The sequence below is a fragment of the Alligator mississippiensis genome, chromosome 16, assembly GCF_030867095.1.
Source record: "Alligator mississippiensis isolate rAllMis1 chromosome 16, rAllMis1, whole genome shotgun sequence".
Classification (NCBI taxonomy): Eukaryota; Metazoa; Chordata; order Crocodylia; family Alligatoridae; genus Alligator; species Alligator mississippiensis.
Window position 1 is genome coordinate 21,711,421 of NC_081839.1, and position 22,906 is coordinate 21,734,326.

The 22,906-nt window shown below is 50.7% G+C and overlaps 1 long non-coding RNA gene across 1 annotated transcript in view; it reads right to left on the reverse strand.

The window, feature by feature from the left end:
• The window catches only part of LOC132246431 (uncharacterized), a 41,630-nt gene extending 19,165 nt beyond the window's left edge, over positions 1 to 22,465 (reverse strand). The window contains exon 1 of the long non-coding RNA XR_009457721.1: positions 22,383 to 22,465. This is a non-coding gene — a long non-coding RNA (uncharacterized LOC132246431). The remainder of the gene's footprint in view (positions 1 to 22,382) is intronic.
• Between the last annotated feature and the right edge of the window lie 441 nt (positions 22,466 to 22,906).

The window sequence follows — 22,906 nt, forward strand, 5'->3', positions numbered from 1 at the left end:
AACCTTAATGTCCATAATGATCATCACATAATGAGAGTGAGAACTGAGTTGTAATTCTGTATCGAAGAACAGCCAAGCAGAGCAGTGGTGGCAGCGGCAGCAGCAGCAATGGCAGCACACTCTCTCCATCAACACATCCATCATACCCCCACTACAGGGGGGGCTGAGGGCTGTTGAAAAAGTAAAGGATAAAAAATCCTGAGCCAAGCTGTACTTCCCTTGGCCACCCTGACTCCTGCTTCTCCAGCAGGGGAGGGGAATTCCAGCTGCTGGCCTTGCTCAGGGTTTCTGCCTTTCAGAGGCAGCTCTACAGGAGCTCACAGCTGGCTGGGACTACAACAAAAGCCACCAGTGAGCAGAAGCTGACCCCTGCCATGGGACAGAGATACTAACTTCAAGTCACCCTCACCCATCTCACATGTCTGAGTCCAGAAAACAAAGACTTCAGCTGCACTCCTGTGCGTTGCCCCTGGATTACAATGGTGATCATAGAATCATAGAAAATGAGGGCTGGAAGGGACCTCAGGAGGTCATCTAGTCCAACCCCCTGCTCAAAGCAGAACTGTCCCCAATTATATCATCCCACCCAAGGCTTTGTCTAGCCAAGTCTTAAAAACCTCCAAGGGTGAAGATTCTGCAACCTCTCGGGGTAACCCGTGCCAGTGCTTTACAAGCCTCTTAGTGAGGACGTTTTTCCTAATAAGTAACCTAAACCTCCCGTGCTGCAACTTGAGATCAATATATGGAGAACTGCAGAACCAGCATAGCTCTTGCGATGTGCAGAACCAGCATAGCTCCAGCTGCTGTGCCCAAGTCCTCCCCATGCCTGCCACCTCAGGCCAGGGCCACCAGCCATTGACATCTCTGGTGCCCAACAGAGGCAAGCTTGGAGCTGAAGGGCTTCCCCAGCATAGAACAGCAAGCTGATAGTGGAACCAGGAGTGGAAGACAGCTCTCTAGAGCCCTCATGCATGGCCCTACCTACACATGCCCCATATTGAGACTTCATCCTCTGCTGGCTCGCTCACTGTTCATGCAGCTCTTACTTTGGTCAAGGAAAGCAGACAAATCAGATTAACTTTTGTTTCTGGTCTGCTCCCTGTTTACATTTTCCTGTGCTAACCCAGTGCTGTTTGCAGAGTCCAGGACAAGAGGGAAAAGAGCAAATCCCAACCAAAGCAGGAACTAACCAGACAGTGTGCTTGACACACAGCTTCTCTGGGAGCAAGAGCTTATGTTCTCACTCTGGCAGCTAAACAGGGAATCGTGTGTTTCAAGGAGGAGGGGGAAAAAACAGATATTGCAACTTCGGAGTCCCCTTGGGATTGTCAGGCCTATGTCTAATCCCTAAAGGATGAAGTGGGTTGTACAATAGCTGTGGCTGTGCTATACCAACTCCATAAACACTCCACAAAAGGAACCACCTTCAAGGGTCGTCCTGCTGAAAGGCTGAGGTTATGGTGAAGAATTTCTTTTTTCATGTAGATTCACTGCTCTGGCGCTTGATTGCTTGCTTGCTTTCTCTCTCTCTCTCTCTCTCACTCACTCTCTCACACACACACACACACAAATGTGTGCTTCTATGGCTGTTGTCTTCTTGCCTGGCAGGGTATCTCAACACCCCCCACCAGCACAAAATTGAATAGACAGCCAAAGAGAGGGTAAGTTCCCCCACTCCAAGCCACTCCAGATGAAAACAAAAGGATTATTCATGTGGGCAAGCAGAAAGGCTTGTAATGAGTTCAAGATAAACATGGTACTCTCTGTCGAGCCAGCCCTGGGCAACGCCATTGGGATGCTTTTGAGAAAGGTGTACATAATGATCCCCTTAATTAAGAGCCACTTCTTTATTAATGCAACATGCACTGAGAAAATGGGGTAAGCAGCAAAGCAGCTGTTTCAAGGGATGCCAGGAGATGGCTAAAGTCCCCGAGCTCCCTTCCAGCAGTAGGAAGAGCAGGGATGACACCAAGACTCATTTCAGTCTCACTGAGCCATGCAGGGAGCTCTCCACACCCACACCCAGAGCATCAAAGAGCACACAGCCGGCTAGTGCCTCTAAATCAGGAAAGGGGCAAGAATATAGTGGCTCCAGCTAAGGTTTGGACTTCAATAGCACAACCTGGCCTCTAACTCAGAGCCAGGCTTCAGGGAAATTCCCGTTCAGTTCTGCTTAGCAGTGGGAGCCAGTCTGTTTCTTGCAGCCAGGAAGCATATCTGTCTGGCCTCCTTCTTCACAAACTCTATAGTTGTTTTTTTCTTCCTTTTTCTATTTTTGCCTTCTCTTCTCTCTTGGCTCATTTACCCTTCCATCCCCTTAATTCATACATCTACGTCCCTCAAGTAGGTCATATTTACCTTTCTGGTTTACCCTGCAGGATTCAGGTTGGAATTCACACCACAGAGAAAGGATCACAGGGCACCTGCAAGGTATGAATACTAGAGAGGGAGGGTGAGACTATATGTGGAGGCAGAATGCATACAGAGACAGAGGCTGTGGCTACATGTGCACAAGACTGTGCCGTCCCAGCAATGCACCGGTTGTTTCTGACCCTACTGCACAGTATTGTCAACATCACGGTTCGTAACCACCGATGCTACCTTGCCATAGTGACGACATATGTCACCATAGCTCGCTGCTACAGCGACGTAGCATCTTGTGTCGACATGCCCAGAGAGAGCTAGAATGCCTGGAGATGGATGGATGCACGGATGGTAGGAAGAAGGTATCTCACCTGTTAGGAGTCTAAGTGGAAGTAGGCAACTAAATGTGATTCTATTCCATGCTGCTCAAGTCCCATTCATGCATCTACCTTTGTAACACACCATCAAGCAAAGGACCCACCCGCTTTTCATAGTAACAGTTTTTCAAGGACTCGAACAAGGTGGAATTGCGAGGTCATAGCACACGTAAGCACCTAAGTCCACTTATATGCCTAACAGGTGTAAGGGAATCCAGCCCTGAGGGAGTGAATTGTAATATATTTTTACTTCTTACATTACTGCTTCTCTTTCCTGTTTGCAGTTTCAACCTTTAGTGGAAGTAAGATGTAAGTGAAAAAATCGTAGCTCCCACAAGCCATTAAATGGCACACGCCTTCTCTCCAGAATTTACCAGCTGCAAAGTAAACCAAAATGGAGATTCAGCACAATCCTTGCCATAAGCATGTGACCGTCATACTGTTGCACATATTCTTTTGCCACGAGCGAATGATTTTTGGAGTGACACGGGCAGTAACTAACAAGGTGCGGGGAACAATTTTCAGCTGCAGTTAATGTATCCCTGAAATAGGAGGGTCTTTTAAATGAGGAATTGCAGTTGATGGCATGCCAGCTCCCCATCCTCCCCCTTTTCAAGTGAAGTAACCAGGGCTTAGTGTGTTGTCATATATTTTACCACAGCGTGGCCCCAGTGGACCTCTGTGAAGTCCCAGAAAGAGCAGCAGCAAGATTTAACTGGTTCAGTATTTCCAGAACCATCAGAATCACGTCACAAATGCTAGCCTGGCATGATGGAACGGGCAAGTTCCCAACTGTGTATCTGTTTCTCACTTCTGTCTAGCTGATCAAATGCTAGGGGACAGTCCCAGTCCTTTGCTAATTTCTGAAATACTATGCTGGCCACTGTAGAGTTAGAACAGACTGATCGTGGCTGGCTTGGCTCAGGTGCTGTACTTGGCAAGCAGGCCAACATTGACTAGTGGTGACTGTCCTTGCTTTGCCAAGATAACTGCAGTTCCAGACCCGAATATCACTCCTGGCAATGGGACTTCCTTTAGTCCCAAGTTTATCTCCATGCTAGGCAAGTCTGGAATCTCTTCTCCTAAATAGCATAACACTTTTTACATCAGAAATAAAGAATCATAAAATGGAGATGCTAAGAACACTAAAGAAATCAATCCCAGAGTATTTCAAGTGCCCTGCATGAATAGGTTTGTGTGTGTGTGTGTGTGTGCGCGCGCGCTTCATTCTGGGACTTTGTCACACATTGGGCACATCTACACATGATGCAATGTCGCCACAGCAATGCTCTACGGTGGGCACAAACCATGATGTCACAGTTACATCACCATAGCAACGCACTTCCTCACTCTAACATGTTGCTATGGCGAAGTAATGGCTAAAAATGACTGTGCGCTGCAAACTGCCAAAAGGAAGTACTAAATGATGGCGCAGTAACAATGGCACCATAGGGGCACATGTAGATGTGCCCATTATGTTCTACATTTGGGCTAGAGCAGTTTGAGAGATATGAGGCAGACAAGGTGAGAGGATCATAAAACCGTTAATTGGTAAAACAGAAGGTGACTTGAGCTCATGAAAGCTTATGTGGGCATGTCTACATGTGCATTAATGCACCATAATTATGGTGCATTACATTTAGTACCTGTAATAGATCCTAATTTAATGTGCCATACTTGGCACTACTGCACAGTAGTGCTGGCACGTGTCTTTTATTTGACACCAATGCTCAATAAATTAATTCTACTGAACATTAGCAAATTAATTCAGCTTTTACCATGATGTGCTAATGCACAGTAGAATTAGTCTACTGCACTTTTAGTGTCTTGCATAGTTGGTCCCTGCTATATATATATCTTGGATTTAGTTATTCTATAAGGTACAAATCTACCTTGCCTTCTGCCTGACTTCAGACTAACACAGCTAACTACCTCTGCTTACTTGTAAAGGTCAGCTTCTCCTAGGAATAACCCAAGAGTGTCCTGCCCTTGGGGTAAGTTTAGCCAGTGGGAGCTGGCTCTGACAATAACTGGAGATTTGTCTTTGGAGCTGTGCATTAACGAGCAGGAGCCTGAACCAATGATTTATTGATGCTAGAGCACCCTTAGGTGGTAGTATTCTTAAACAAATGCAGTATAAAAGGCTGCCCTCCCCTGGCTGCTCCCAGAAAGCCAAGGGATCTGTTTGCATGGTATAAAAACTCAAGATAAAACAGGGAGACTCTCTGTTCCTCCATAGCTAAATCTACCAGGAGACATGCCAGAGCAACTGGGGAAATCCAGAGGCCAATTCCATAAGTGGGTGATGGCCACAGTCGGAAAACAAACATGCCATGGAAGCTGGGCTTTTTTTGCTCTTCATGCAGGAGAATGAAGGTGAGAGAAATACCCCAGGAGAGGTATTTTACAGAAGGACACCAAACGCCGTACCCTGAACAAGAGGAGCCAGGCATATGAGTCTGCCCTTCAGCCCTGCCCTACACAAGTGACCCCACAGGAGCAGCACTTACCACTAAAGGGACAGCTCGCTTGAATCACTAGCATTGTGCAGCATGAAAGAAACACCAAGGGGAGCTGTCATGGACCAGAGCTGTACCCCCGGGCCAGGGGTGTGCACACATGCATTTCAGGGATGGGCCATTCCCTGAGGAGCCACAAGCTAATTGAAACATGGGATTTTGAAGAGCACTATCTGGTAGGCAGCAGGGCAGCCTGTGGGTGCACTAGTGCCAGTGTGTGCCAGGCAGGACTTACGTTAAGTATGTTTAAACCCAGCACAAAGCCCAATGGTTCCATGGTTCCTGTCACCATATTCTCTGTGCACCTCACAATACTTAATGCATTTCCTTCACAACACCTCCATGAGGCAGGACATGATTATCATCCCCACTGCCCAGCTGGGGAACTGGCACACAGGCTAAATGACTTGCCCAAAGTCACCCAGAAAGTCTGTGGCTGAGTATGCAATTGAATACATGTGTCCCAGGTTGGTGTTCTCACCACTAGATAATTCTTCCTTTCTCAGAGTGCTCTAAGAGGAGGAAAATGCAGCAATTAGGTGGAACAGATGGGGCTACTAATACTAATGATGCTATCCTGGTCTAGGGCAAAGGCCTCCAGAGTGGGACAGCTCTAGGACTCTACAAGGCTGGGCCAGTACATAGACTAAAGAGGCAGCGTTTGTCATGGATTGGAAACCCAATTCTGTCCAGTTCCTCCAAGTGAGTACAAACCACCAGGAAACTCCCACTCAGAAAACACCCCAAGAGGAAACCCTATCCCCCCACAACTCTATGCAGAGAACCCAGCATAAGTGCTCATGATGCCCATTTGTGATGAAAGCAGTAAAGAATTAAATCTGATCATCAATGCAAAGAGGTGAGATTCAAGGGGCTCCAGTGATCCATGGGCTAGATTTTAAACACTAAAGTCGAGTAGTCTTGTCTCACAGAAAAGTTCTGGGTAGTGGGGCTCAAGGAAAAGAAAATTCCAGGAGGACTCCAGTCTGGAGCTCCTTCCTACTCAGGTGCTACTGTGGCAGCAGTCAAGCTGGACCACCATGGCCTCAGTAGGTATAGGCCAGGGGTGGGCAATTATTCAGCTGGTAGGCTGTTTAATGAGTTTTGGTGATCTGTCAAGGGCCACAAGGGTAGCTCCACCCCTTGACAGGTGCCCTGCCCCTTGTTGCCATCTTGGGACTGGAAGTTCCACCCTTCCTCCTGCCCCCAGAAGTACTCTTTTTGGGCGGGGAGGGGGGTTGCCATCTAACGTATTTTAATTTTATTTCAAAAAAAATTTTGTCCTGATTTATATGTGTTTGCATAGTGTATATAAAGTGATTGCATAATAGCGCAAAACAAAGTCTTACTCTTGTATACTAGCAAATTGCCTGTCAAGAATGATGGGGGGAGTGGGGTGGGGATGGAGGGGGGAAGCTTGCTAACCCTAACCCCCCCCGACCCCAACCCTAACCTGCCCCCTCCCAGGATCAGGGGTGGGAAGCTTGCCCCACTATCCCCTCCATCCCTGTCCGCACTGCTGCCAGCTCCAAAGAGCAGGGCCGGGGAGGGGCAAGGCCAGCACCATTGGCCTTGCCACCCCCCACTCTGTCCCCGCCATCATAGCGGTGGTCCGCCGTGCCACCACTGCCTCCTGTCCATGACGCTCTTGGAGCACTCTGATTGGTTGTTTCAGTAACTAGTCAGACTTCTCCAAGAGCATTACAGACAGACAGACAGATGGACAGAGCCCTTTATTATATTAGTATTGTGTGGGGGACACGGGGGTGTTGTTGGGGTGGATGGTGGGGTCTGTGTGTGTAGGTAGGTAGGTGTGGGGTTTGTGGGAGAGACTGTGGAGGGGTGTGGGGTGTGTGTGGGGGGTAGGATGGGTGTGTGAGAGATGTGGGGGAGTATGGCAGGACATCTTTGGTGGCTGCCACTTTAAGAGGCTTGAACAGGCTGTGGAGCAGCCAGCAGGTGTGGTGTGGCTTAATGAGGCAGTCACATGACTGCAAGAGGGCTCCTGGATTGGAGGATGGGGCTGAGCAGCCTCAGTGTAAACCCAGGCCATCAGAGCTGACCTGGCATTTGCTGTAGGCAGCTAGGGGGAGAACGTTGCCAGCTGGAGCTGCTCCCAGAGCACCTGGTGGTTAAGGGTAGGAACTATGGGGGTGGAAGAGGTTCCTGGTCCTGGGAAATTACCTAAAACTGTACCTTGCTGGCATAGGATAGTATGGTGGAGCTGTCTGTGGAGGGGCAGTCCCCAGGAAGTGCCACACCGGTGCCTCCCTAGTGAAAGGTGAGGATGGGGTACTATATAGCCTCAGCCCCCACAACCTGGTGGGTTACCCTGTAGAGGAGACAGGCAAGGGGTCCAAGTATGTCATCAGGCCTGAGACCCAAGGGGCATAAGGCCTGAGAGCCCTGGTGAGGGGGCGGTGTAGCGCCCTCAGTGATGGGGTGTGTAAGAGTCGTCCGCGTACAGTAGGGAACATATGGTGGGCCTGAAGGACTGCATGTAGGCTGCATAGAGTAGGGTCTGTATGGGGGGCCCAAAGGACTGTGCATAGGCCAGCCTAAATAAAAAGGGAGCTGTGTTTGAAGGGGCACAAGAAGGTGGACCCATATGGAAGTGCAAGGGCAAGTGACTTAGTATCTATCCAAAGTAACCTTGCTGGCCCATATGCTGGGGCCAGGACCAGACCGGTCAAAGGGCCCTTAGTGTCTACCACGAGGGGTGGCCAGGGCTAGAGGGCGGGAGTCCCAACTGGCCTAGAGGCAAGGCCAGGGTCAGTGAAGCCAGAGGTCCTGGAGGGGCCACAGCCATGAAGAAAAACGGGCTTAAGGAGTTTTGCCACACAGAATGAGGGCAGAGTAGACCGCCTGAGCAGGAGGGATCCAGGTGGGGTCATCAACCATCCAAGAAGTTCTTCTGCTACCTCCTTGTTTTTCTGCCTTCACCTTTGCCTTTCTTAATTGATTAATCTGCATCAGCCAAACTGCTCAAAATGTGTCCAGCAAAACGTATGTTCCTTTCTAGATAGGTCAGCATGTCACAGCTTTGGGGCTTGTATTGTACAGGGGCCAAATACTGATAGCTTGCTCAGGCTCAGGTCTAGACTTACTCCAAAGGCAACTGGCCAAGTCATCCAAGATGCAGGCTACCGCTGGCATATTCTTCTACACCAGTTTGAGGTGGGGCTGGCAATGTGAGAAAATGTTTGCTCATGTTACATCCAGACAACACATCCCTCTTGTCCACTGACAACTCTACACAGCACCCATAGCAATAGTGGGGACAAAACCAACTGCTGCTTCAAAAACTTATGAGCTAAAGGAGAACTGTAGCAGTCCAGGGTCAGACACACAGCAGAAGAGTTATGATATTTTCCAGTAATGAGCAGTCATGCAGCATATACGCCAGTCTGTTGCGCTGCAACCTGCATACTGATATCGTGGAAAGTCAAGCTTAAAGGTCTGCCTGAGCCCAGGTGGTGCAATAGGCTGGCATGGTTCAGTCACACCAACAGCACCCCGCAGAGAAACTCCTCTGAGAAGGTGAACACCAAGCCTTGTAATTTTGGAAAGGTGATTCCACTTAGATCTGGAACAATTTCATTCACAGTCTCCAGGATTTGATCTACAACTTCTAGTAGCTGTTCTTGAGCCCCTCGAGCCCAGCAGGGAAGATTGTGCCATGTGCCAACTCTGTCAACTGTACTTCTCGTACGTGGGCTGACACGGCTCATAGAATTGATGCTCAGACACTGGCAATTCTTCACGAGCGTGTTCCTGCAGTGGGGACCAATGTTTACAAATGCGTGGAGCAGATTTCCAGCAGGTTGATTCCACACTGTGGGAGTTTCTCAAGAATTTGACTCGGTGATACATGCCATTCATTGCATAATTATCTTTCAGGGAAAAGGCATCCACACAACCTAACAGTCCAAACTTTTTATTTAAACAAGTGGTGGTTCTGCAAGCCCTGCACAGAAACAGAGATCTGTGCTGCTGCTTCTATGTGGCACAAAAACAGTTTTGTTTGTAGTTAAGGTAGAACAGGACCTTGGCTCGTATTACTGGAGCAGTAAGGGGCCTGAACCATGATGCTCAGAGCTCCTGGTGCTAGGTGCTGTACAAGCATAATGCTAGACAGGCCTTGCCTCAGATGTTTTATGTTCTAAGATGGGACAGGAAGGAGGCCTAGGAGGTCAAGTGACTTGGCTAAGGTAATGCAGACAGAGCCAGGGCTCAAATCCAGGCATCTGGAGCCCTAGAAGAGTGCCTAATCCGCTGACCGACACTGTCCCTCAGTACAAGGCTTGCATGCACATTACCCGTGATACTAGTACTTGGCTTAAGAAGATTTACAACCATGCAGATTCCATGTGGGCACCAAATGCTGTGTTGCTATACCTTTAACTGGCAGCAGTGATAGAGCACCCTCTGTTGCCTTCTTGCCTGGAAGAACAGCCTACTTTCTGGCTGGGACTATTAAACCATCCCATTCCCACAAAAGCAGGACATACGAGTTACTGGCCCTTCCCAGTGTCCGTTGCCTCCAGAAAAATCAACCTGTTTCTCCCCTCCCTTCTTTGCCTTGTGCCTGGCAGGGAGAGAGCTGCTGGAAGTCAAGAATGATGGAAAGCAGTTGGATTCCTTCGTGCCACTGCCTGAGCAAGGGTTATGCTTTGCAGGGGGAAATAATGAGGCAATTAAAGGCAGCCAAAGAACTGTTCCAGATGGGCAATTTTACTGCTGAGATAATGCCCATATAATTCTAATAAATAAGCACTTCAGTGGGAAAGCGGGAAGCTGGCTGCTGCAGCTGTCAGGGGCTTTCACTGAGACTTTGTCAAGCTTCTGCTGTTACACTCTGCAATGATTATAGCTTGGCAGCAAGTGGCCAGTGCAGTTCTGGGAGTCATGAGGCAAACCCAAAAGAGCTGCAGAAATGGAGGCTCATGGAAGTGCTGACCTGTCCCTATTCTGGGCCATGCAGCTCAGCCTGCTGGGGCTGTTGGGTTTGGCTGGGAGGAAACTGAGAACTTCCCCTGGACAAAAAGATTGACATGCAGCCACCCAGTAGTTGGTGGGAGAAGAGCCCCGGCAGCTGTGCTCTGACTAGGAGAGGGATGGTGGCTTGATGAAGCCCCTTGTATGAAGCTTGGTAGTGGAAGACGCTCTGTGCCTAGGGACAGTATTTTTTGCTCAGGCAAATATTTTTTTCCCCACTGAAAATAACTGTGGCAGGGGCCAGCAATAGGCCTTTGCAAGGCTAGTGCATTTTCACAACAGTTGTGCAGGTCATCCAAGGGCACCTCCACAAAGAGATGTGAATGGGATTTAGGCACTGCCTGTCACATTATGCTCCTATAGCCAAAACTGTCATCCTTAAAACCACCCACTGCCTCACCCTGAAGGCACCTAGAGGTTCAACATTAAAGATTCCCACACTGAAAGATCAGCTGCTAGTGCTGAGCAGCTCAGCACCTACATCCCACTGCAGCGCCATGGGGATTTATAAGCTGGGTGTTCCTCCACAGGTCTCCATCCATAAGCGTACTCCTAATGTGTCGAACAAAGCATACTGCTTCCTCCCTCTGTAAAAGAAGAATGGCCCCTTTACATCCTGTGAAGGAAAGGGCTGAGGTCCCTAACTCCACAGGGTTTTCAGGTCCATGAAAGTGAGAGGAGAGAAGCAGCCTCCCACACCTACACCCCAGAGACGGAAGGAGGGAAGATGCACCTTTGTCCCCCAGGCATCCAGCTGGCTAAGTCAGCTCCTACTTAGTGCTCTAGCTTCTGGGAATCCCTTGAACACCTCCCTCCCCTCATGCACTGCACTGGGCCTGGCACTCCTATCCTGGGGGTGTGAATGGCACCAGGCTGCAGAGTGCTGCTTCACTCTGCATCAAAGCAGTTAAGACCCTTCTGTGGGTCATGCCCTCATCACCTTCTCATGCTGCCTCTGGAGCCCAGGACCTCCAGGTCCAGTTCTCAGGTCCAGCACAGCTGTGTTCAATGCAGGACTCAAGGCAAGTAAGTAACTTGATATTTCATGCCTGAAAAGCAGCTTTTCTGGTAGGCAACTTTTCTCTGCAGGTCTCAGGGCAGCTTATAGTTGTGCACTGAATGAGACAGTTCCTGGCCCAGAGGTCATGGTCCAGATAGGACTTGATGATATCTGTGGGGAACCAGAAGGTGCCTGCCTGTACATGTGCCAGGAGACTGCTCCAATGTACTGTAATTACAGCGCTTCAGAGCAGACTCAATTAAACTAAAGCTTCTTTGCCCCCTGACCCCGGAGCCCATGTAAAAACACCCAGAGAGATTACGTGACCTGTGGCAGAACAAGGAGCCAGGTCCTCCCTAGTCCTGTCCAGTGCCTTAACTCCACAACCTCCCTTCACAAAGAAGTGGGGGCCTGGCCCTGTATTGCACCTTGCCACCCCACAGGTCCCCTTTGCAGTGCTGGCACATTTGTCTCCCAGAAGCAGTGGGCCCACACACTGCAGCTCCCCTGTGAAGGAACTGGCCCTATGCTGCATGTGATCAACTGATTCCAGCACTTGCTGGGGGGGAGAGCTGCCTGCAAAGCCTCACTTGAAATACTGATGCGGCTTGGAGCCCTGTCCATAACATGAGCCCAGGAAAATAGCTCCCCAGACAGCTTGTTGGTTTCGAACACCGTCTCCCCTCCCACCCCACCCCCTTGGCATTCACCCATGGAAAGGCAGCCAGAGCAATATTTGGAAATATGAAAGATGTAAAGGAAAATGAAGGAGCCTCCTTGGCTGAAAGAACAAAAGCCCTGGAGATGGTTGTTTACAGAGCAAATCAAGCCTGGCAGGGCCTGTTGACTTGGGCTTCAGCAACATACAGCCCTTCCCACCCTGCCCTGCCCCGAGCAAGAGGCAGCTGGGTATTGAATGCTGGGGTATAAGAACAGGATGAGGAGGAGACAGGAAACAGCACAGTGTGTGAGGACCTGCATGTAGAACTGGCGCTCATTGCCATCGGTGGAGATGGGGGACTGCAGCCAATGCAGCACTCCCCACTCCTCCCCGCACCAGCCCAGTACAGCTGAGTGCTGGTGCCAGCCAGGGCCCACACTGCTGTGTCCCCTGGGGGCCTTCAGGGAACTTGACAGGACTGATCCGTGGAGTAGTGAACAGGGAAGGGTGCCAAAGAAGTGGCAAGTCTCCAGCAGCCTCAGCTGTGGGGTCTGCACACTGAGGGTGGAGAACAGGGATCCACTAGGAAAACTACCTTTCCACACCTACATTCACCTTGTGCAGCACAGGAGGATCCCCTCAGCATTGGGCTGTGAGCTGCCTCCCTCTGGGATCCCCTACCACAGGCGAGGGGTTTCAGCCACTGAGTTCCCCTTTCACATGAGTCCCGCAGCCAGCAGGGAGGGCAGGGGGTTGGGTGGCTACCATTTCTGGAGTTGAAGCCAGAGAGGGTGATCAGGCTGGGCTGTGAGCTCACCAACCCCAGGGCCCCTTAGGACACAGGGATCACTGTCAGTATCAAAAGGCAGCCCCAGTTTGGACCTGGGGAGTCCAGAGGAAGGAGGGTACAGCTCTGGCCATAGCAGCGAGGCAGTCTGCTAGAGGCCTGTGGGCAAACCCCCTCCCACACAGCCAGTTCCCAGCTCCAGGCACCTAATCTTGTGTCTGGATCTCTGTACTCCCAGGTGCCTGTGGCCAGCAGAGCCACCCTGAGAAGCCAGCTTGGCTGCAGGCTCCTTACCCTCATCTCTCTGATGCTGCAGATAGGCCTATGCTGACAGCTCTTGTCATGGTTGAGGCTCAGAGTGTTCTCATTAGCTTTCCTATCTGGAGAGTTGTGGACAAGTTAATTTGCCAGCCAGGATTCCTTGCCGAGGAGCTCATCTGGGGGGGAGCAGATGTGAGAAGAGCTGCATTCATGTGCAGGGACCAGGCATAGCACAGATCAATGCTGCTGCCTGGCAGAGGCTAGGGAGGCTTTGGATATCAGGGATGATTGCCCTTGGCCAGGTTGCTGTCTCCCCAGTGAGAGCCCATAAGGGCCCTGGAAGGAGAGGGGCAGAAACAAAGGCTCTTCTGTCTTGTCCTGAGCAAAGGGCACTCCCCTCTCCTGGCATCTTCCTCCAAACCCTGACCTCTTCTCTGTGCTTTTGACTGCATCATAGGACATGATGGCAGCTAAATTGCTCTGGGATGAGTGATAGAGACATGAGCTGACACATCCTAGCCAGGCCCTGCTCCACCGGAGCTGATGGGTGTCAGCTGTTTGGGTCATGCTGGGGGGCTATTTCTTTGCCCATGCTCTGGGTGGAAGAAAGGGACAATGGGCTGGATTGGCTCTCAACTCAGTCACTTGGCCCAGAGTAACTGGCTGTTGATGGCAGTGGTGTTCCTCTGCATTTACACCCTTATAGCTCACAGTGTCCCTTCAATACTTCCAGCCACCCGGCTCCTGGCTGAATGGTGGGGAAAGGTGTCCCTGAAGGTCTGCGCAAGGCAGGGCACTGTGTGCTGTCCTCTCACTGCTCTGGACTATGACAATTAATGGAGATCCTTCATAGCCCAGTGATGGAGGTCTGTGAGAGGTTCAAGCTCTTTTTGGGACAGATAGCTCCCAACCCATACCTATGGCTATCGTAATAGGCCCAGAGCAGGAGGGCTGCATGGAGATTATAAACATCCTTTGTTTGCTTAGGTGGGGAGGGCTTTGGGGCAGGGACTGAGTCTCAATGGGCGTATGTACAGTGCCTGGCACAGGCAGGGACAAGTCTTGCTGGGGCCTCTATTTACTCCTATAATAATAAAGCTGGGAGGCAAATGCCTGTTACAGTAGATGGGAAGTTGCCAGTGGAAGGACTGAGGAGAGGAGCTGCATAAGGCACCTGGGCTTTGGCCCACTGTAAGGACAGCCCATGTCACCTCCCAGTGAGCCCAACTCTGCTCCCATGTGATGGCCTGCTCCTGCAAACATGACCTTGTGGACCTAGTCCCATGCAGGACAAGCCCTATTGTCTCCAATTAATTGCTGCTCAGCTGGCAGTCAGCTCCCTTGGGGCTGCCCATGATAAGGAGCTCTGTGTCTTGCAGCAGGTGTTTTCAGTGCTGGGCCCAAGGCAATGGCACAACTTCTAGTGGGGGCAGTTGGGACAAGATTAGGGTCTCACTTCTGTGTGGGGACTCATTGTGACACCACAGGAAAGACAGGCCTGTCAGCCCTTCCTTCTCAATGAACCACACCTAAATACAGGGCTCTGTGGGTTGAGGAGGGTCGGGGAGATCTGAGGGTTACTCTTGTAGGGCAACCAAATGAGTCCAGAAAATCTCCCTTCTACTCCACAGACCTGCCCTTGCCTGGCCTTGGAAACAGAGACCATGTCACTGCTCTCTCTGCCCTGCTAGCAGGTGTCACTGCGGCTCAAAGGGAATTGTGGAGTGAGTAGGACAAATTCACCCTAGCAAAATTGAAAAGAAAAGGGGTTGGGACTGCGCCAAGAACGGCAGTGAAAGGTTTGGGAGCCTACAACTCCAGGGCACAGAGCTAAGGGAGTAGGGCTGTAGGGCTCAGCGAGAGGCTCTTAGGGACTCAATGGCAAGCTCTCCTCCAGAGCTCATGAGAGCCCACTTGTCTGGGTTATGAAACAAAGGCCTGTTCCCCACAGCCCCACTCCCCCCAAGTCTCCTGACATCAGCAGCAGGATTATCTGCAGTGTGGATCCCTTCCAGGCTCCTCTGGTCATGGAAGCTTTCAGCATGTTGTTTTTCCTGGCTGCTGGCAGGCGGGCTCACCCTTAATGAATCACTTTCACTTAAGAATATTTCTGACCCAAAGCCGGAGTGATCTAATTAGAGCAAAATGCACTGACCTCTAGTGGGAGATACCAGGCACTGTGTTTTGATTACCAAGACCCTGGCCTCAGACAGGCTCAAGAGGAATCACAGGGCACAGACAGAAGTTACATTTGTCACACAATTGCCCCCTTGAGAGCACTCTACAGCTGTGCCCTTAGAGAAGGCCATGGCTGAGGAGTGCTTTAAAAGTGCCCAATCCTGTGAAAATCTGAACCCTCATTACATGAGGCTTCAGATGAAGGCACTTCAAAGTGGAGTGCCTTCATTAACAGCTGTCAGAACGGGCCAGGAGCAGGGCTGGGCTGTAGCCCACCCCCAGTGCTGTCTTCAGAATGGGAGAGGAAGAAGGGAGGGGAAGGCTTTCCATCTGGGGTTTGCCCAACTAGCACTGGAGGGTGGGGTGGGTGGACTGGAGACCCCCAATGTGGGGGAGCTCCAGTCCACCTGCCCCACTATCTAGCACAGATTGGGCAAACCTCAGAGTGAGCTCCCTCACATCCCTTCCCCACTTCCCATTCTGAAGACAGCACTGGAGCTGAGGGAGGGGGTGGTTAGGGGAGAGCAGCTGCAGACACACAGGCGCTCCAAACTGAAGCTTGATCCCCCAACCCCCCAGACCCAACAGCAAACAACTCATGGCACTTCCTGCAAAGCACCATCAGTTACAGAAGGGAGCTACACGTCTGTCAGCACCCACAGTCTTAGGACAGTCTCAGACCTTCACCCCAAACCACTCATGCCATTTTGTAAAGCCAGGGGCCACTTTGTAAAATGTGGGACTTTATTACCTGTTCCCATGAAAGACTTCCTTTCCTATCCTTCTCACCAGTGTTTGCTGCAGGGCTTGGAGCAAGGGCACTGCAAGCTGGTCAGAGATGAAAGCAGGGTGGGGGGCAGTATGACCACTCCTCTTGCTTGGCTGGCACCAACAGATTAAATCTATTATCCAGCCAGTCTCACAGATCTGTATTAGGGGCACTTGCCTTAATGCTGCTCTTCGCAGAGAGGGCTTGGCCACTGTTTGCCAACTTGCATCTTTTGAGTGGATAATGCAAGGCACTTAGCCTTAGCACTGAGCACCCATGATGAGTCACTGACTCAGGTGTCAGAGACCCTAGCCCCAGTCAGCAGGAGAAGAGCACCAGGTCTTTTGAAGAATCTGCAAGCTAGACCTCTGGTGATAGCAGTCCCAGTGTGTAGCATCAGCCTTTGAAGTCAGATCAGCGCTGAGTTGCAGCTGAGAAGTCACTCGTCAGTGCTATGAAGTCTGGGCTAGCCCCCATAGCAGAACCTGGCTAGAGAAACCATTGTGCAGCACAGGGCTGAGAGTGGCCAGTGTACATGGATGGGCAGTGGCAGTACTGGGGAAGTGACTGCCCTAGCAAGCACAGCATCTGCCATCTGGCATTGCAGCAGACACCTGGACAGGGTATTGGCAGGTAGAAAACAGGACAGGCAGAGAGAGGTCTGGCCAGCAAAGAGAGGTACAATCCCTCTCCCAAGAGGAGAGCAGGAGGAAACAGGGGATGCTTTGGGGGTGAGGATGAGCAGAGGCCTTCTAAGGCCTGATACAGAGCTCAGGCCCTAATCCACACTGAACATTTTTATGTCCAGTCACTGCACTAGTGCATCTCCTCCGATCTCAGAGGCAGCTCCCCCAACCAGGGGCGAGGCATGGGAGGACAGCTGGCAGGCACAGGCTTCTGTGAGCTCCCTGGCACATGTCACCCTGGAGTGAGCGAGATGGACCCTGCTGATCCTGCACCTGGCCCTGCCTGCAGCCAGGAGAAGACACCAGCACTGGCTGACTACTGGGGCTTCACAGACTACGTGGACCTGGGAGCTCTGTAGGTTTGGGCAGGCTCCTCCTGCCTCTGCTGTTATGAATGGCATTGCTATCTTCTTGTGCCCTTTCCTTCCTACAGATCATCTCCCAGCTGCACTCAGTGGCAAAGGTGCTAGTAGGCACAGGTAACTCACTCTGCCATCCTGCCTGGGGGCCTGTTCTGACCCCGCACATCCCTGTGCTCTCAGTGAGGCCCGCAGCCCACCTGCAACCTGCGGTGGGGCCTCTGGTATGCAACCCTTGAGCCCTCTCCTTCCCTCTTGGAAAAGATCAAGCTTCACTCTGCACCTTATGGCCTATGGCAGGGGTTTAGGGGGGCAGGGAGGGAGACTGGTTTAGACAAAAACCAAAAAAAAAAAAAAAAAAACCCACCCCAGAATCTCTTTCTGTGTGGAACTGGCCAGTCAGGAATGAGAACTATTAGCAGCTGTGGACAGACACCTGGCCGGCCCAGCCATTCCTTCCCACCTCTCATAAAGCCTCCCCCCGTTGAGTCAAACAAACATCCTCTGTCCTGCTGCTGTAGAACTGCTTGCTGCAGGGTGCAGATGCTGACACTGCCTTGAGCACAGCTTTTTGTCCCCATGAACACAGATTCTCCCTGGTGGAGCCAAGGGCTTGTACGTGCAAAACACAGACCAGGAGATGAGGGGCCAGAACCTTGGCTGGCGTAAAGCAGTTTGGTGGAAACCCATGCATGTACACTAATTTTACCAGCCGAGGGTATGTCCCGATATTTTCCTAGCCCATGGGTGATGGGAAAGTGGCACTTGTAATGTCATCAGAAGGCTGGGGCCAGACCCAGCCATCAGTGAGAGGCCATCAGTGCCCCCACCTTGTGCCGATCAGGCTGGGTGATGCACCTGGACAGCCCAGCCTAAGGTCGGGGCCCCTAGATGGAGAGATACAGGGCTGAAAGGATTTGCAGAAGTTGAATATTATCAGTGAGAATCAGGACGGATGTGCAGTGCCCCTGGAGCCAGAGGGTTAAGGAAACTTGTGCAGAGCTGAGAGGCATTTGTGAATCTTTTTTTCCTGTAATTTAAACCCTTGGGTTTTTTCCAGCGGTGACTCAAGTTTAAAAAAATGCCAGGCTGTCTGAGCTATAGGCAGCTGGAGCTGTGGCAGAGATAACAGAGCCCTCTCACCACAGTACAGAGCATATTTCTACAATACAGACTTTATGCCTTCTTTTTTTACACTCTTCCTATATATTTTTTTTCCCCTCACCTCTGCTTTTTTCACCCCCATTTCCAACATTTCCTTTTTATTTTGCCCCTTCCCTGTTCCATCTCTTCCAAGTGCACCCTAGTACAGCTTCATTGCGCTTGCCAACCTACAGCCCAGTTCACAGGAAGACTCTTGGTATAACAGCTGTGCTTTGGAGGGAAGAGTTAAAGTCAACTCAACCGCATTACAAGAATCAAGGTTTCATGGAAAATATGTCTTATCAGACAAATCTGAGTTCATTCTCCAGACAGATGACAAGTTGGTCAATAAAGAAAACAGTGCAAGGGTGCTTGTACACATGATGGGGGTTTAGTCCTTAGGGTTGCATTCTGTGCCCTCTAAATTGAAACAATTGGTTTTTAAATTGAAATCCACCATTTCAATGTAGGGGTTTCCATCACTGTTATAGTGATCCTTTTTTTTGGCAGAGTCTGCCCACATCTGGGCAGTGAGCTTCTGGCAGGCCAAGTGACCCCTGAGCAGTGGGGGGCCCTGATCAGAGCTGTCCCTTAGGGGCAGGTAAATCAGGGCACCCCCAGGCCCTGTACTTTGGGGGGGGACCCACAGACAGTGCCATATAGGCCCTACAGGCCATTGGCACATGCTGAGGGCACCACTGTTCCATGTGGCCGCTGCGCACCCCAGGCTGATATGCCCCAGGCCCCACACACCCCTAAGGTCAGCTCTGGCCCCAGTCCTTCCCTCTGCAGCAGCAGTGGCCCCCAGGGCTGCCCAGGTGAGCTGTTATTGAGCCAGGTGCTCTCCCAGCTTGGAGGCAGCACATGGCCTGATCCAACTTTTCCCTGACCCCACAGTGGGGCAGCACCCAGCCCACTAGCAGCCCATCCAGGTGGCACTGCCACCACAGAGGGAAAGACCAGGGCCCCCCACAAGTCAGGGGCCACTCAGCCTGCCAGCAGCTCAGACCCTGGCTTCAGGAGGTGGGCACTCTTCTGGGGGAAAAAAAAGGATCGGGCCCCTTGCTGCTTCTACATTCAGCAGGCACCTACTGAAGGCAGAAGCAGCAAGGGGCCCGATCCTCCCCCCCGTGGAGCCTGCCCATCACTCCCGTGGCTGGGAGACAAGCTGATTAATAGTCGCACCACACTGTTACAAACTAAAGTATATCAGAACGTAGTCTGGCTTGCAACTATGCACACTCATTGAAAACCCCCAAAACTCTTGTACGTGTACAGTGTGACTCCATTAAGCCACACAAAGTGACATTTGTCACATATACATGGTAATAACATCACGTGTACAAGTGCCCTAAATACAATGTGTCTGTAGGCCATATAACTGAGTATTGTGCCACATTCTGGTTAAAAAAAAAAAAGAGAGAAATCACTGCTACTCAATACTAATACGTCAGTTAAGAAACTGGTTAGCTAGCAGACCTCAAAAAAGTAGTCATCACTGAAGAAACATCATTAAATGGGGTTATTTCTAGAGATCTTTTGCAGAGATTGGTATTAGATCCAACACTCTTCAACATTATCAGCAGTGATCTGAGAGTAAAGACAAAATCACTACTGCTTAGCTTTGCAGATGCAGGAGTGCACTGGTGCAGTCAAAGCCATCCCTGGGCAGGGGGTGGGGGCAGCAAATCAGGGTGACTGCCCCGGGCCCTGTGCTTTGGGAAGCCCTGCAGTCAGTGCCATATAAGCCCTGCTGCAGCCACCATGATCCACTGCTGCTGAGCACTGCCAGCTCCAGCCACTTGCCATCCCCCACCCCTCCTCCAGGCCCCACATAGGCTTACATGCCCTGAGCCCCACACACCCCTAGGGATGGCTCTTGGTGCAGTTGCATCCTCCTTTCATTCCTGCTCCACCTAAAGTATAAAACCAACTGCCTGGCAGCAACATTTTTATGCAGGCAGCAGTGAAAGTGTCAATTGAATTCATGGCTCATTAAAATCTACCCGATTCCTTCTAAAATCTTCATTCCACAAGTGTTAATGACCCTCTCTCCTTTTTAGTGGGCTTGATCTTCCACTAATCAAGCTAGCCTTTCTTCTGTAATTCTGCTGTCTGTTAGGAGCTGCATTACCAGGAGCAGCTATTTCATAGCCCTGCAGAGTGTTTTTACTTCATTCCAATAAAGTTATTCAGTTTAAGATTGAAGGAAAAACAAAATACAGCCCCAGACTACTAACATAAATTCAAGCTTCTAGATTCTCCTACCTAGAGAAAAAATATATGGTGTGTTATATGGAATGGTGCACCTTACCATCTGTACCCCCTTTGCAAAGTCCTAGATCTGCCCAGTACTTTTCTAGTTTATTTAATCAGAGCTGGGGTTACAGAGCTATGAGCTCTACCTGTTGGACATGGCAGACAAGTAAGTCTGTCACCTGACAGAGCACGGGTACATTTGTAGCAAGCTTCCGTACATGGCAGTGGCAGCTGACTGGCACCAGCTTGTATGAAATTCTTTGTACAAGCTGTGAAATTCTTTCCTACCTTTGAAATCTTTAGAGGAATCCCTCCCAGCTGCTCTTGAGAGATGATTGTCCTAGAGAGTCATGTAAGTGAAGGGCAAGCACACCAGTGGCAGCAGGACACAGCTTTCAGAAAGCCACTGTGGATCCAGAGTCAATTTTTATTTCAACTGAATAACCCTGAATCCCATAATATACATGATAAAGCCATCCTCACCACTCCTTGAGAGGCAGGAAGAATAGAGAAAAAAAATGGTGGATCCAATTCATCTTCACCTCCAATGCCAGCTATACAGCTACAGAATGTCCCAGAAGACATCCCTGATACACCATGGAGTCCCCCCCCCCCACTCCGGTGAACACCAATCATAGCTAGGGACCTACTTAAAATCACAGTTTTGCAATTTTCACACAAACAAAGAAAATGGTAAACTCTGCAAAAAATGGCATTGGCCACAATTTCCTGCAGCATCAACCTCTTCCCCCAACAAAAAGATTCTTACCAGAATATAAAGAAAGCATCGCGACCACTGCAGCCACAGAGCACATAATTTGAGTGAGAGCTACTGAGAGGCTGAGCCAGTGACATAGGCTAAGTGAAGGTATTGGTCAGGAAAGCAAGTGTTTCAGCACTCTTTTAAGAAACTAGATGCAATGCAGCAGCGCTGCAGAATGAAGATGATTGAAAGAAATCCAAAAAAGCAAAATGCATTTCAGCTCAGCTCATATTTCCACAGAATTTGCTATTAAATTATGCAGCTTTTGCCCCTCAACAGCAAGGGACAGGGCTGCTGGGGCCCCTCTGCCAATCCATGGTGAGAGGGGGGGGATGTTGCAAGATGTCAGGGAAATCAGCTCTGCATGCTGTGAACAGACCATGAAAAACCCTTTGTCTCTCCATGATTTAAGTAGGTCCCTAGTCATAGCCGATTCTTCCATACCCCCTAGTACAGAAAGGGCATGCCAGAAGTGAGCCCAGGGAAGGGGACATGGCCAGGATGTTTCTAGCTTAGCTCCAGCTACAGAGCAAGCCTACAGAGCAATGGGTAGCCAGGCATTAGCTTGAGAGCAGTCCTGGATAAGGCCCAGAATGGGGAAGGTGGAAGGGTGGGGTTATGCCACTGTAACAGGTGCCCACTCTAGGCCAACTTTAATGTGGCCTGCCCACATGTTCCTGGGGCAACTGCCCACCATGCCTTGTTATTAATTGATTAAATCAGTGTTAATTAGCAGGAGGCTGCCCTTGTACTACCCTGCTGCTAGGGGGCGCTATCTGCGGCTCCATTTCCTCCCCTACACTGCAGTCCACACCTCGCCAATGGACTAGCTCTCATCTCAGCTCTATCACGATCTGGCCCCTTCCTGTTCTCTCTCAGGCCTTTCTTCCTTTGATGCACGCTCCCTCAGGGCCAGAGAGAGCCCTAGCACCAATCTCACTCTGTGCCCTCTTCTCTGGGGCCTTATCTACAATGCTGCCCCCTATCTGGGGCTCACCATGCCCACACTTGGGGCTTCTCAAATGCCCCTCTCTGGGCTGGGGTCTATGGACCCCATACACTGCACCCCTACTGGCACTGGGGTCCCCACACTACTGTAGGTCCCCTATGAGGCCTCCTCCAACCCCTAATAGCCTCACCCAAACCACCGGTATAACAAACAGCAACACAAACTCGAGGCTCCTGGCTATAATTTAAACATAAGCCACCTGGCTAAAACAACATTGCTCAAGCATCTTAGAGCTGCCATACACTATACCTGCAGTCAGGCTTCTTCCTGCATCCTAGCTTAGGGAGCTCCTGCCTCTCTGGCTGCCAGCAGGGAACTGACTCTGGCCCCAGCCCCTAGGGTTTATAAGGGCCAGGCCCTGCCCCTTCTGGTCAGCTGACCTTCCCTGGTTGCCCCGGCAACCCACAGCTGGGCTCCTTAGTCACTGCTAGGGCTCCATCCCTAGCAGTTTCCCCTCTTCAGGAGCAGGACACCTCAGTGCTCTGTGACAGCCACCTTCCCTTCTTTCTCTGGGGTGCTGCCCAGAGCTTGCCCAGGCCCAGGGATCAATGTATTGTGGGTCACATTCTGTATGCTGGTAACCAAATCACTGAGTGCAACCAGGGAGCATTACCTGCCACATGGACCTGTAAAGAAGGGTGTGGCATACCCATGAAAAGTCATAAAAATGTGGACAAACACTTGACCGTGGGGCAGGCCAGGCCCCAGGCTGGCAGAGGTCTGAAACATTTGTTTGAACCCACCTCTGTTCAAGCACTCAAGCATAGACTTTA